Here is an 11,428-nt window from a genome sequence, read left to right as displayed (position 1 = left end):
ACCTCTTATAATTTTCTTCCTGGGTCAATCTTTGTCTGATTAAATGGCCTTCTGGCAATTCTTTCAACTTTACAGAATTGTCCCTACCTCAGGGACATGATATAGGTTGTTCTTTGCTGTCTGGAATACTTTCTTCAGTTATTTGTACTTTCCCAAACACTTATTTAAATACCACTTTCTCAGTGAGGCCTACCCCACATGCCCAATTTAAAATTACAACTCTTCCATTTCACTTGTGCTTTATTTCACTCCATATCACTGGTTTTACAATTTTTCCCCCTCATAAGGCTCACTGTCTTATAACATATTATCTAACGCAGGTATTTATTTTATTGTCTAATTCCTCCTACTGGAATGAGTTCAGTAATGGCCTGGATTCATGTCTCTTATTCACTGCTATATCTGCAGCTTCTAAAATATGTCAGAAACATGGTAAACCCACAATAAATATTTGTTGAAATGTAAAAGTTGTTTGTTTCTACCATAAGAATCTTAGATATTGGATTCCACGGGAATGGGAATAATTAAGTTCCCATGTGCCTACAGAGTTCAAGGGCTTTTTGAAATCCTGATATTCTGATTCCCTTCCCATTCTTACTCTTAAAAACACAAACTGTTTTCTTAGAAGCCAAATGCTAATCTTAAAATATACCAGAGTGTTAAAACTACAAGAGGTTAATGATGATTATAGTCCCATAAGTTACCTTAGTTCTCTCTTTCCCCTCCAGTGCTATGGATTGAACTCAGGGCTTTGTGCATGCTAGGCAAGTAGCACTGCAATTCTTAACATTTCTTTTCTCAAATTGTGTTGCTCTTCCTGCTTTGAAATATGAGAATATAATTGGAAGGTATAGGAAGTAATTTAATTGCACATGAATAATTTTGTGATCCCCACCACCTCTATATGTCAATAAATTTGATTTTTTTCATGTTGGTTTTTATTTTAAAATGAATAACATCAGTTGAAAATCCAGGTCAGCCTAAAGCAAGAGTTCTGCATATTCACATAATTTTTGGTAGTATAAATGCTATCATTATTCTGTAAAACTTTAGGATCCATCTTTGGCCATTCCTATATTAAAGGGGAAATAGAATTTCAGGACTGCAAGTTTTTAGCTCATTTGGTTCAATCACCTCATTCTACAGATATGAAAACTGAGGCTTATAGACTTGCCCAAGTACCACACAACTGTATGCTTTTTTTGGTCAGAAAAGGTCGCTCTAAAAATAAAACAAGATTTGAGATTATAATTGAAAAATAGTTCTCAATGTTAGAAAATTAGATGAATACAGTAACAAATGCTATTTAAAATTCGAAGTAATGTGCAATTCTACCAGTTTACTTCCATCATGACAACTTCAGCATTACGAAACTAAGGTAAATGTAGCAATGGATAAAATAATTGATAAATATTAATAAAGTTTCCATAGGCATCCTAACAAATGAGTCCTGACTCACAAGAGAGTAAAAATTTGCAGGGCACTTGAAGCAAACCATCCCCATTGTATCCACAAGTGAAGAAACCACTTTATTACAGAGATGGTTGCAAATCAGCCACAGCTTGTGCTGTTCTTTAGAGAATGACAGCAGCTTTTGTTACTTAATCCAATAATTTTTATGAAGCCAAAGGACCTTTTTACTTAGATACGTGGACTTTTCTCTCCGTATAGATGACTCTTATATGAAGGTTATCATTCCAGAGGAATGTAAATATCTATGCTAACAATGTTTCATATTCCTTTAGTGACTTTGTTCAAGGTATAGGGACATTTTTTGTGGTGTGATGAATTAATCCACTTGGTCTCCTGATGTGTTTCCTCATCAAACTCTTAACTTCAGCAACAGTTTTATTGCTTGAGTTTTGTTATAATTAAGATATTCTAGTAATGTTGATAGTTTAGGATATTTGATACAAGTATAATAGAAAGTAATTTTGCACCACTGTGGACAACAATGTCTCAAACTACAAGCAAAACTGTGGCTAAATCAAACTCTGAAAACCAAATTTGTACAGATTACAGGAAGTAGAGGCACTAAGGTAATTCAAGAGACTTAAAGCCATGATCTCTGCCAACAGTATAATTCAAAATGTCCTAAGAATGAATTTTTAAGCTCTCTGTACCAAGGCCTTAGCTCAGTTTTCTTTCTCCATGTTCCACTTTCATTAACTCCAGTTGTATGTGATCATAGGGGAGTAAAAAATCAGTAGCCTGACAGTAAGATATGTATTCTAGTCTGATAAGCTAAATCAAATCTGATTTCCATGATGCAGGTAAAACTCCCATGCACCAGTTACTACATACAGCAATATTAACTGAACATAATTTTAATTAAGATAATCTGCTTGGAGTTATATTTCTTTCAGTATAATTTTTCTCTTGACTATTTTCTTGGCAATGTATTAAACATCTTTTCAACTATTTTATATAAATTAGTCTTCCTTTTTAAGAAGTTAGGACAATTCTGTTGCTTTCCATTGTACTGCACTGCCTAGCAGGAACTGATTCTGGATTTACATATTTTTCTGAACTTTCATAACCTGAAAATATTTGTTTTTCCCAAGTTTTAAAGATTTGGCAAATATCAAAGTTCTCGAGCGATTGAAAGGAACCAAACGCAAAATGCATGGATAATCCAACTACAATTCATAGAGGAAATAACCAAATAAATCACTATTTTAAACAACATAAGCAAATAGGAGAAAGGGATTATTTCAGAACGTAGTATTTATAGGCAAGAAAATAAATGAAGCAGTAATGCTTGCAAAGACCTGGTAAAGGTTAACAGTTGAATTTCTATTAAATATTTCATAATATGTGACATGTAGGAATGGATGTGAGCATGGATAATCGGTTTTCTTTCCTAAGCAGCTGAAAATATTACAAATATAAATAAGAATCTAAATGTTCCAAAGAGTGAAAACAGCCAAAATCATTGTCTTATAACTGTACTATTTAAAGATTTTCATCTCTAGCCAAAAATTGGGAGAGAAGACTGTTATTGAGTTTTGGGGCCTTCCAAGAAGCTGGGGCAATGGGAAGACCCCTTCTCCAAATCCTGATTCCTGCTACCAAGACGTAAATTGCTTCTTAGAAAAGAAAACATGTGGGGATGAGCACAGTGGGCCCATTTTACAGAAATATTCTCTTAACCTCATGTTCCCACCATTCCCACAATTCTTTAAGACAGCACTGTGTTGGCCCCTTTGGGTTCTAGAGTGGAAAACAAAACTCCTTATGTAGGTGACGGAATCCTTCAGGAACGCTGGCTCTCCCACGCCAGGCCCACTCCTAAGGCGTTCAAGCCCCGACAGCGTACACCTTTTGGCTCCCATCTCAGTTCCAAACCACTCGCGACCCGAGGCCCATAGCTTGGCTTGGCATTGCACACGTCGGGCTCTCTGGCCACACAGCGCCCCGCCCCCGGGAGCCTGGCGGAAGTAGCTTGCTCAGGACGGAGGCCGCGCGTCACCTGGCTCAGTGCGCATGCGCCCGCGCCGCCAGGAGTGGGGGCGTCGATATCGTTACCAACGCAGTCTCGCCCACCCCCGCCCCTCCGAGTGGAGCTCCCGCCATCTTGCCCCGCCCCCCCCATAGCCCAGTCACCTTTTCCCTTTCTACACTCTCTGTCCCCCACTCCGTCCCTTTTCAATCGTGTCCCAGGCCTCAGCAGCAGAAACCGCGCCATCTCTACCCCTACATTCTCCACGCGGGACGCGCAGCCGTGCCTACAAGTGTCCTTAAAGCAGAGGTTGTAGGGGGTGTGGGGAGCGGTAGGGAGCGGGGAAGAGGTCAGGGGACGCGAGGGGCGCCGCGCGAGGAGCCCGGCGTTTCGCGCTCGCGTGCCTGCCCCGCCCTGGCCCCGGCTGCCGGCGAGCAATTGGCGTGTCCGTCCGAGGGCTGCCAAGCGGGCGGCTGTGTGCGGCGCCGGCCCAGCGCGGCGCCTGGGTTCCCTGCGGTTGTGGGGTTGACTCCTGACTCCTCCCCGTTGGCCGGTGGGCGTGGGGCTCGCCGAGCCGCGGCGGTGCTGGGCTCTATGCTAAGAGGCGCCCTCGCGGGTGTTTTAAGGAGTGCTGGGGGAGCGGGGCTCTGGAGGAAGAGGTCGCAGCATGGCCCGGTGGAGGGAGACTTCAGAGAGCTTTACTCCTCGTGTAGCGCCCAGAAAGGAAAAGCTCTACCGTTCTAGATGGAATGAGCCCACATCTGTGACCACCGGGGAAATTATGTAGCCTGTCTTTGCCTCGGTTTTGGGGTCTGTGAAATGGGGATTGTAATAGCTTAGTTTAAAATGGTGAGGTTTCTAGAACAGTGTTTGGCACTGCTCAGTATGACAGCTATGATGCTTTTCATCTCCATGTTTCAATAGTTCAGAAAGACTGATTCTTATTTTCTCAGTTAAATGTCAGGACACTTGGCTGACAAATGAGACTGAAGTTATGGTATAGTACCTAAAAGAGCATCCTGGACACAGTGCTATTATTCTACACGTGAATAAATTAGCATATCTTGGGAGATAGAAACTTTAGGTTATTCTGAAGAAGTTGAGTATATATTTATCTGGGAGGAGAAGACCTCTGGATAGATGTACTTGAAGAAGGAACTGGTGGAATTTCTGGATTGTTCCAAATAGGCTGAGTTTGACCTGCTGTGGAACAATTATTTGATAGTATTCTGCAAAACCAGAATGCACTTTTTTGTGTGCAGTTGCAGGTTTCTTGTCTCAGGATATTCAAGCAAAGTGTTATAAGTCTAAAGGCACACTGCCCAATAGAACTTTCTGCCATAACGGAAATACTGTGCAATGTTATTTAATCTTTATGGTCTCATTATGATAGCTACTAGGCACCAGTTGACACTGAGCACTTGAAGTGTGGAAAGTGCCACTGAGGAACTTTTTTTTCTTTTTTTAAGATTTAAAATTATTTTTTTCTACATTTAAAAATTTATTTATTTATTTTAGAGGAACTTAATTTTTAATTTTATTTATTAATAAATTAATTCCAATTTAAACAGCTGTATATGACTACTGGATACTGCTTGTGATAGTGAAGGTCTAAAATTTTGACAGCCCTTCTAATTTTTGTTTTGGTTGAGTTTTAAATCGTATTTTCTTAAGTATCATCGTACATATATTCAAATAATGCTTTTAACTCAAATACTATAGTTCAAATCATTGGTCTGTGAGTACATATTTATCTTTGACAATTAAAGCAAAGGATTCTTTGGACTCCTAGCTTGTAAAACTACTGCAGGATTTAGTTGGCGAGGCCTAACAATGCTAACTAGAATCATTGTTATACTATATTGTGATCATGGGTTTCCATCAACTTTTATAATTTTGGTTACTTTCTTTAAAGCCTTTTCCATTTGAAAGATTTTTTTTTGGTGTTTTTAACCTTTTGTATAATAAAGCAGTTTGATAAATTATAGTAGTTTTAAAATGGAAAATTTTCTATTATCATTTGCAAATTGGGACATTTGAGAAGTAGTTTTATTATTGGTGTTCAAAACTTAGATACGTGAAATTTGTCGATAGATCTTTCAAAGATTCTTTGAAATATGTGTTTTTCAGCATATAAAATATAAAAATAAAACATTCAAATTTTTTTTTTGGTTGCGCTGGAATAGAACCTGGGACTCCCCAATGCTAAGCATGCATTGTTCTACCTACCACTGAGCTACCCCCAACCTCTGAAAATAAAACTTAAAGAACCCCAAAAAACAAAACAAAAACTACAGATAGCAACCTTAACTCTGGCCTGATGCCTGTACAATGACGCCTTTTTTCTCAAGGTTGAAGATAGTTGGTAGATCTGGAGCAATAACTTAAAACTCATGAATTAAGTCATATGCAGAGAATAGTTCATAACATACTAATCAAAATGGGTTCTTATGTAGGGTGGCCCTATACTTTAATGCTTCTGGGAAGCCATGTTTGTTCTAGTATAGTTATTAATAGAACCTTTTCCATTATCAAAAATGTCTCATTTGGGGTCGGGGTTGTGGTTCAGTAGTAGAGCTCCTGCCTAGCATGCATGAGGCACTGGGTTCATCCGTGGCACCTCATAAAAATAAACAAAATAAAGGTATTGTGTCTATCTACAACTAAAAAAAATAGTAAAAAAATGTCTCATTTGGAACTAAATAATAATATGGTCACCATATTTTCAGGCATGTTGAAATCCATAATATATAATTTTAGAGAAATTAAACATACTGCCATTTCAGAAATATTACTACTTCTAAAACAGTGACAGTTACTGCTTTTGTTTTTAAGTAATAGATGAGACACTTGGAATAAGGCCAGCAAGTTACTTGTCCATTTAAGGCACTGGTAATTTTAAGATTTTGTTTTGGATAGAAATCTTAAGTAGGTTGATTTTTGATTCTTGGAGTGGGGAGATCTGTTGTTGTAGGGGACTACAAAGAAAGTCTCTCTCAGTCAAATCAGAAGATTGAGAATTTGTATTGAAATAACATCTGTTTTGTTTTATGGTGACGTTGAATAGTGAAATCTGAAATCTGCTTGCTGTGTGTTAGAATGTTAAAGAATTTGCTTAGAGTTGTTTACATAAATAATGAGAAATAATTCAGACAAATGCATTATTGTATTAATTGAATTTGTACTGTAGTGGATAAAGTATTTTACTGAGTCAGGCATGCCTAGTTTGAGTCTTTGTTCAGTTACTTAATAATGATGTGATTTGGGGCAAGTTATTTAATTTTTCTAAAAAGCCTCAGTTTTTTTATTTATAAAATGAAGATAGTAATAGCACCCACTTCCTGACTTATAAGAGATAAATGAGATGCAACTTTAAAAATATTAGCAATTATAGCCTTAAGTTTGATCTTGAAGAGACACTAATATTCTGAGATGCACTGTGGATTGATGAAAAGAACACTTAAAATGAATTAAAAAACAAAACAAAACTAGCTTTTGTCCTTTCTATCATATTCTCTTTGCCACTTTAGTTAAGGTATTTCACTTTTCTGAGCCTCAGTTGCCTCTTCAGTAAAATGAAATTAGTACTTCTTTCCATTCTCGCCAAAAGATTGTTGGTGAGCATCCTATAAGATTTATATTTAGCTGAGGGTGGTGACACGTGTAATCCCAGTGTCTTGAGAGGCTGAGGCAGGAGGATCCCAAGTTCAAAGCCAGCCTCAGAAATTTAGGAAGGCCCTAAGCAACTTAGTGAGATCCTGTCTCTAAATAAAATTTAAAAAGGACTGGGGATGTGGTGCAGTGGTTAAGTGCCCCTGGGTTCAATTCCTGGTATACACACACACACACACACACACACACACACACACACACATATTTATAAATTGTAGTCTTATTTTATTGACATTTTTATGTTTATTTTATTTCATCTTGTCAACCTAGTACCCCTCGCCATAAAGACTGACTCTAAATCTGTAAAAATTGTATATTTTGTGTAAAAGCATAAGTAGTATATAAAATGGCACTATTACTGCAAACTTTTTTCCTCCCAGACAATACTGTTGAGTCACTGCAGTGGTGCTTCATTGAGCTGGTTACAACTCTGTACACAATATTAGCAACTCTACTAATATTGCTAAGAGAGAACCAACCTTTTTCTTGGGCACTTGATGTGTTTCATGGATTTTGCTGAATATACTTTCCCTGTATTTATTTATCCAGGCATGTAAGTTTAATCTAATGATACCAATGATGCTCTTTCTTTCTAGAACGGGTTTGTCAGGTGTGTGTGTGTGTGTGTGTGTGTGTGTGTGTGTGTGTGTTTAAGTATATATATATATATTTAGTTGTACACAATACCTTTATTTTGTTTATTTATTTTTATGTGGTGCTGAGGATCGAACCCAGGGCCTCGCCTGTGCTAGGTGAGCACTTTACCGCTGAGCCACAACCCCAGCCCTTGTCAGGTGTTTTTGCACTCTAGTACTGGCCATGATAATATTTGGCTGATAGTTATTGAATGTTTAAGGTTAAATAAAGATAATGAACATTAAAAATCATGTTATTTGGCATATGGTATGTGATCATTACTGAAAAAGTGCTGTATTCATTGAATTCAGAGGACAGTATATAGAAATAAGTTCTTTAATATTTGCATAATAAACTAAAGTATTAACAAATGTAAATTATTTAAACTATCTTGACTTGTACTTTGCTATTTTAAATGGTGTAGCTGTTTCTGACTGAATCCTATATATTTTAACTTTATTCATATATCTTCTTTTTTAAAAATATATTTATTTTTTAGTTGCAGTTGGACACAAAATGTTTATTTTATTTATTTATTTTTATGTGGTGCTGAGGATTGAACCTAGGGCCCCATATGTACAAGGCGAGTGCTCTACTGCTGAGCCACAACCCTAGTCCTTAAACAACTATTTTAGACATGAGGGAATTGAGGCAGAGAGGTGACATGACTTGCCCAAAGTCAGATGGTAATGGGTAGAGCCTGTGTTTGAACCCCATAACCCTCCTCTTTACTGCTGCATTGTGGTTCTATTTAGGCAGATATTTCACAACAAAATTTCCTATGACAAATTGTGGCAGTCTTGTGAGTTGTGATAAACTTTTTTTTTTTTTTTTTTTTTTTTTTTAATTTTATGTTTCTTGTTGGATGGTAGAAAGAACTCTGGACTACAAGTCAGCGGGACCTTAGTTTTAGTCCTGACTTGTATTGTAAATAGTGGTGTGTCCTTGGGCACTTCAAGAAACTTCAATCAGAATGGCAATCATCAAGAATAAAAGTAACGGGCAGGAGTTGTGGCTCAGTGACAGAGCGCTTGCCTAGCATGTGTGAGGCACTGGGTTCGATCCTCAGCACCACATAAAAATTAATAAAAAATAAAGGTACATCAACAACTTAAAAAAACATACAAGTAACAATAAATGTTGGTGAGGATGTGGAGAGGAAAGGTACTCTCATACATTGTTGGTGGGACTGCAAATTGTTGCAACCACCATGGAAAGCAGTATGAAAATTCCTTAGAAAACTTGGATTGGAACCGCTGTTTGACTCAGTGGTTATCAGTATCTAAAGGACTTAAAAACAGCATAATACAGTGATGCAGCCACATCAATATTTATAGAAGCTCAACTCACAATAGCTAAACTATGGAGCCAACCTAGGTGTCCTTCAATAGATGAATGAATAAAGAAAATGTAGTGTATATACCCAATGGAATACTACTCAGCTTTAAAGAAGAATGAAATTATTGTATTTGCCAGTAAATTGGTGGAACTGGAGAATATCATGCTAAGTGAAATAAGCCAATCCCCAAAACCACAGGCCTCAGGTTCTCACTGATTGTGGATGCTAACCCAAAACAGGGGAGTTTGGGGAGGGGAATAATAGAAATAGATTGGACTGGATGGGGGTAACAGAGGGAGGGGAGGAGGAGGGGGAATAGGAAGGACAGTAGAATAAATAGGTCATAACTTTCCTAGCCTTGTGTTTGTGTACATGACCATGGTAACTCCATATTATGTATGACCACAAGAGTGGAAACCTAATATAATAAGTTATACTTTATGTATGGATATTCTGCTGAAATACATTCTACTGTCATGTGTAACTAAAAAAAAAAAAAAAAATCCTCTGGATTGCTGTTTCCTCACCTGAAAAACGAGGGATTTGGATGAAATTAGTGATTTTCAAACTGTAGTCTGAAACTTGTTCATATGTCTTTGGTCCAGTTCCTACCAATTAGTATAGTTATGTTTTTGTCTGTTAAATTTATCCTTCTGTTTCTGAGATTTTCTTTTAACTGAACTTTACATTTAAAAATCACCAGTCTCTAAGATAATTAAATCATACCATAAGTTCATGACTGCTATGTACATAACACTTTAGTAATTTCAAATTATTAGGGTATTAAAAGGAAAAAGGCATCTCATTTTTAAAAGTCTCTTAAATATATTATTTTATATTTACATATTTTTCCAACATGTTGGGGTAAAAAACTTTTTTTTTCTTCTAATTTGTTATGTGTGACAGCAGAATACATTTCAATTCATATTACACATATACAGCACAATTTTTCATGTCTCTAGTTGTACACAAGTAGAGACACCATTCTTGTCTTCATACATGTACTTAGGGTAATGATATCCATCTCATTCCACCATCTTTCCTACCCTCATACCCCCCTCTCTTCCCCTCCATCTCTTTATCCTGAGATAGGCATCTTTTTTTAATGATTTTTTTTAAAGAGAGTGAGAGAGAGAGAGAGAGAGAGAGAGAGAATTTTTTTTTTAATATTTATCTTTTAGTTTTCGGCAGACACAACATCTTTGTTTGTATGTGGTGCTGAGGATTGAACCCGAGCTGCACGCATGCCAGGAGAGTGCGCTACTGCTTGAGCCACATCCCCAGCCCGAGATAGTCATCTTTTAAAAAGAAAAAAACTAGGTACTAAAATGGGAGAGATTGGTGAATTTTTATTAAAATACTGTCTACTTGAGTGGGATATTTTAGGTTATCAGTTATTTGGGATCAAAGCCTAATTTTTATTTTTGAGTTATTTGGGGATGGAACCCAAGGCCTATGTGTGTTAAGTAGTTGTTTTACTACAGAGCTATATCCCCAATACACAAAGACTGATTTTTAAAAGATTGTGACCTTTGTTTGGTGTTTTTGTTCTTAGTGTTAGAGGGAAAATACTTACCTTGTAGGTGACTATGAAAAAATGTGAGCTAATACATATGAAGTTCATCTATTTTTTAAATACCTATGCCAAAAGTCCCTTGTTCTTTTTAGTCACTTAAATTATGTTTTTAACTGCATCAGATTTTTTTGAATTGTTTGTCTAATAATAGATTCTCATAAAGTTTATTACTTCTAAATAAGAGACTCTTATGTTTAAGAGGCCTGTTTTTTTTTTAAACATCTTTGTGAAATATACTTAACCTCTTACTATTAGGAGGATAATTGATTCCCAAGTTTCCTACATATCTGAAAAGTTAACCATTAAAGTCACTCAGTTTGTAAAAACAGCAGTGTTTTAATGTTGGAAAAATAAGTTTGTTATGTGTCATTTGTCAGGATTTATATTAGGTGTGTTTTAGGATGATCTGGTAGGCACATTTGCAGTGCACTTTAGGATAACTTTTGCAAAGAATAATTTTTTTTTCTATAAGAATACTGGATGTGAAAGCATATGGAATAGAAACAGGTTAATATGAGACTAAAGAAAAGTCTGAAAAAACTTATGTCTTTGATCAGTCTGTCACAGGTCTACTGTGCCTGTCAAAGTTAAAAAAAAAAAAAACAAAACCCCTTGCTCATGTAGCTAAGATTTGTAAGTACTCAATTTGTTTCTTCTAGAAGGGGTAGGCTTTCAATAGTTTTCAAAATGTTTGATACTATTTTCAATTAAATTTCTGTTTTGAGTCCCTATTGAGTGTCCACTGTTTTCTTCATAACACCCC

At 36.7% G+C, this 11,428-nt stretch overlaps 1 protein-coding gene across 2 annotated transcripts in view; it reads left to right on the top strand.

Moving 5' to 3' along the window:
• Nucleotides 1-3,596: 3,596 nt before the first annotated feature.
• Nucleotides 3,597-11,428, top strand: part of SUPT3H (SPT3 homolog, SAGA and STAGA complex component) — a gene marked incomplete at its 3' end in the record, with an annotated part of 501,076 nt that continues 493,244 nt past the window's right edge. For both annotated transcript variants that reach the window (XM_081296142.1, XM_081296141.1), the window contains exon 1: nucleotides 3,597-3,751. The remainder of the gene's footprint in view (nucleotides 3,752-11,428) is intronic.

The sequence above is a fragment of the Spermophilus citellus genome (assembly GCF_964194105.1).
Source record: "Spermophilus citellus genome assembly, chromosome: 5".
In the NCBI taxonomy this organism is placed as follows: Eukaryota; Metazoa; Chordata; class Mammalia; order Rodentia; family Sciuridae; genus Spermophilus; species Spermophilus citellus.
Note: the sequence above shows the minus strand (reverse complement) of the source record. Positions and strands in the feature narration are given on the sequence as shown.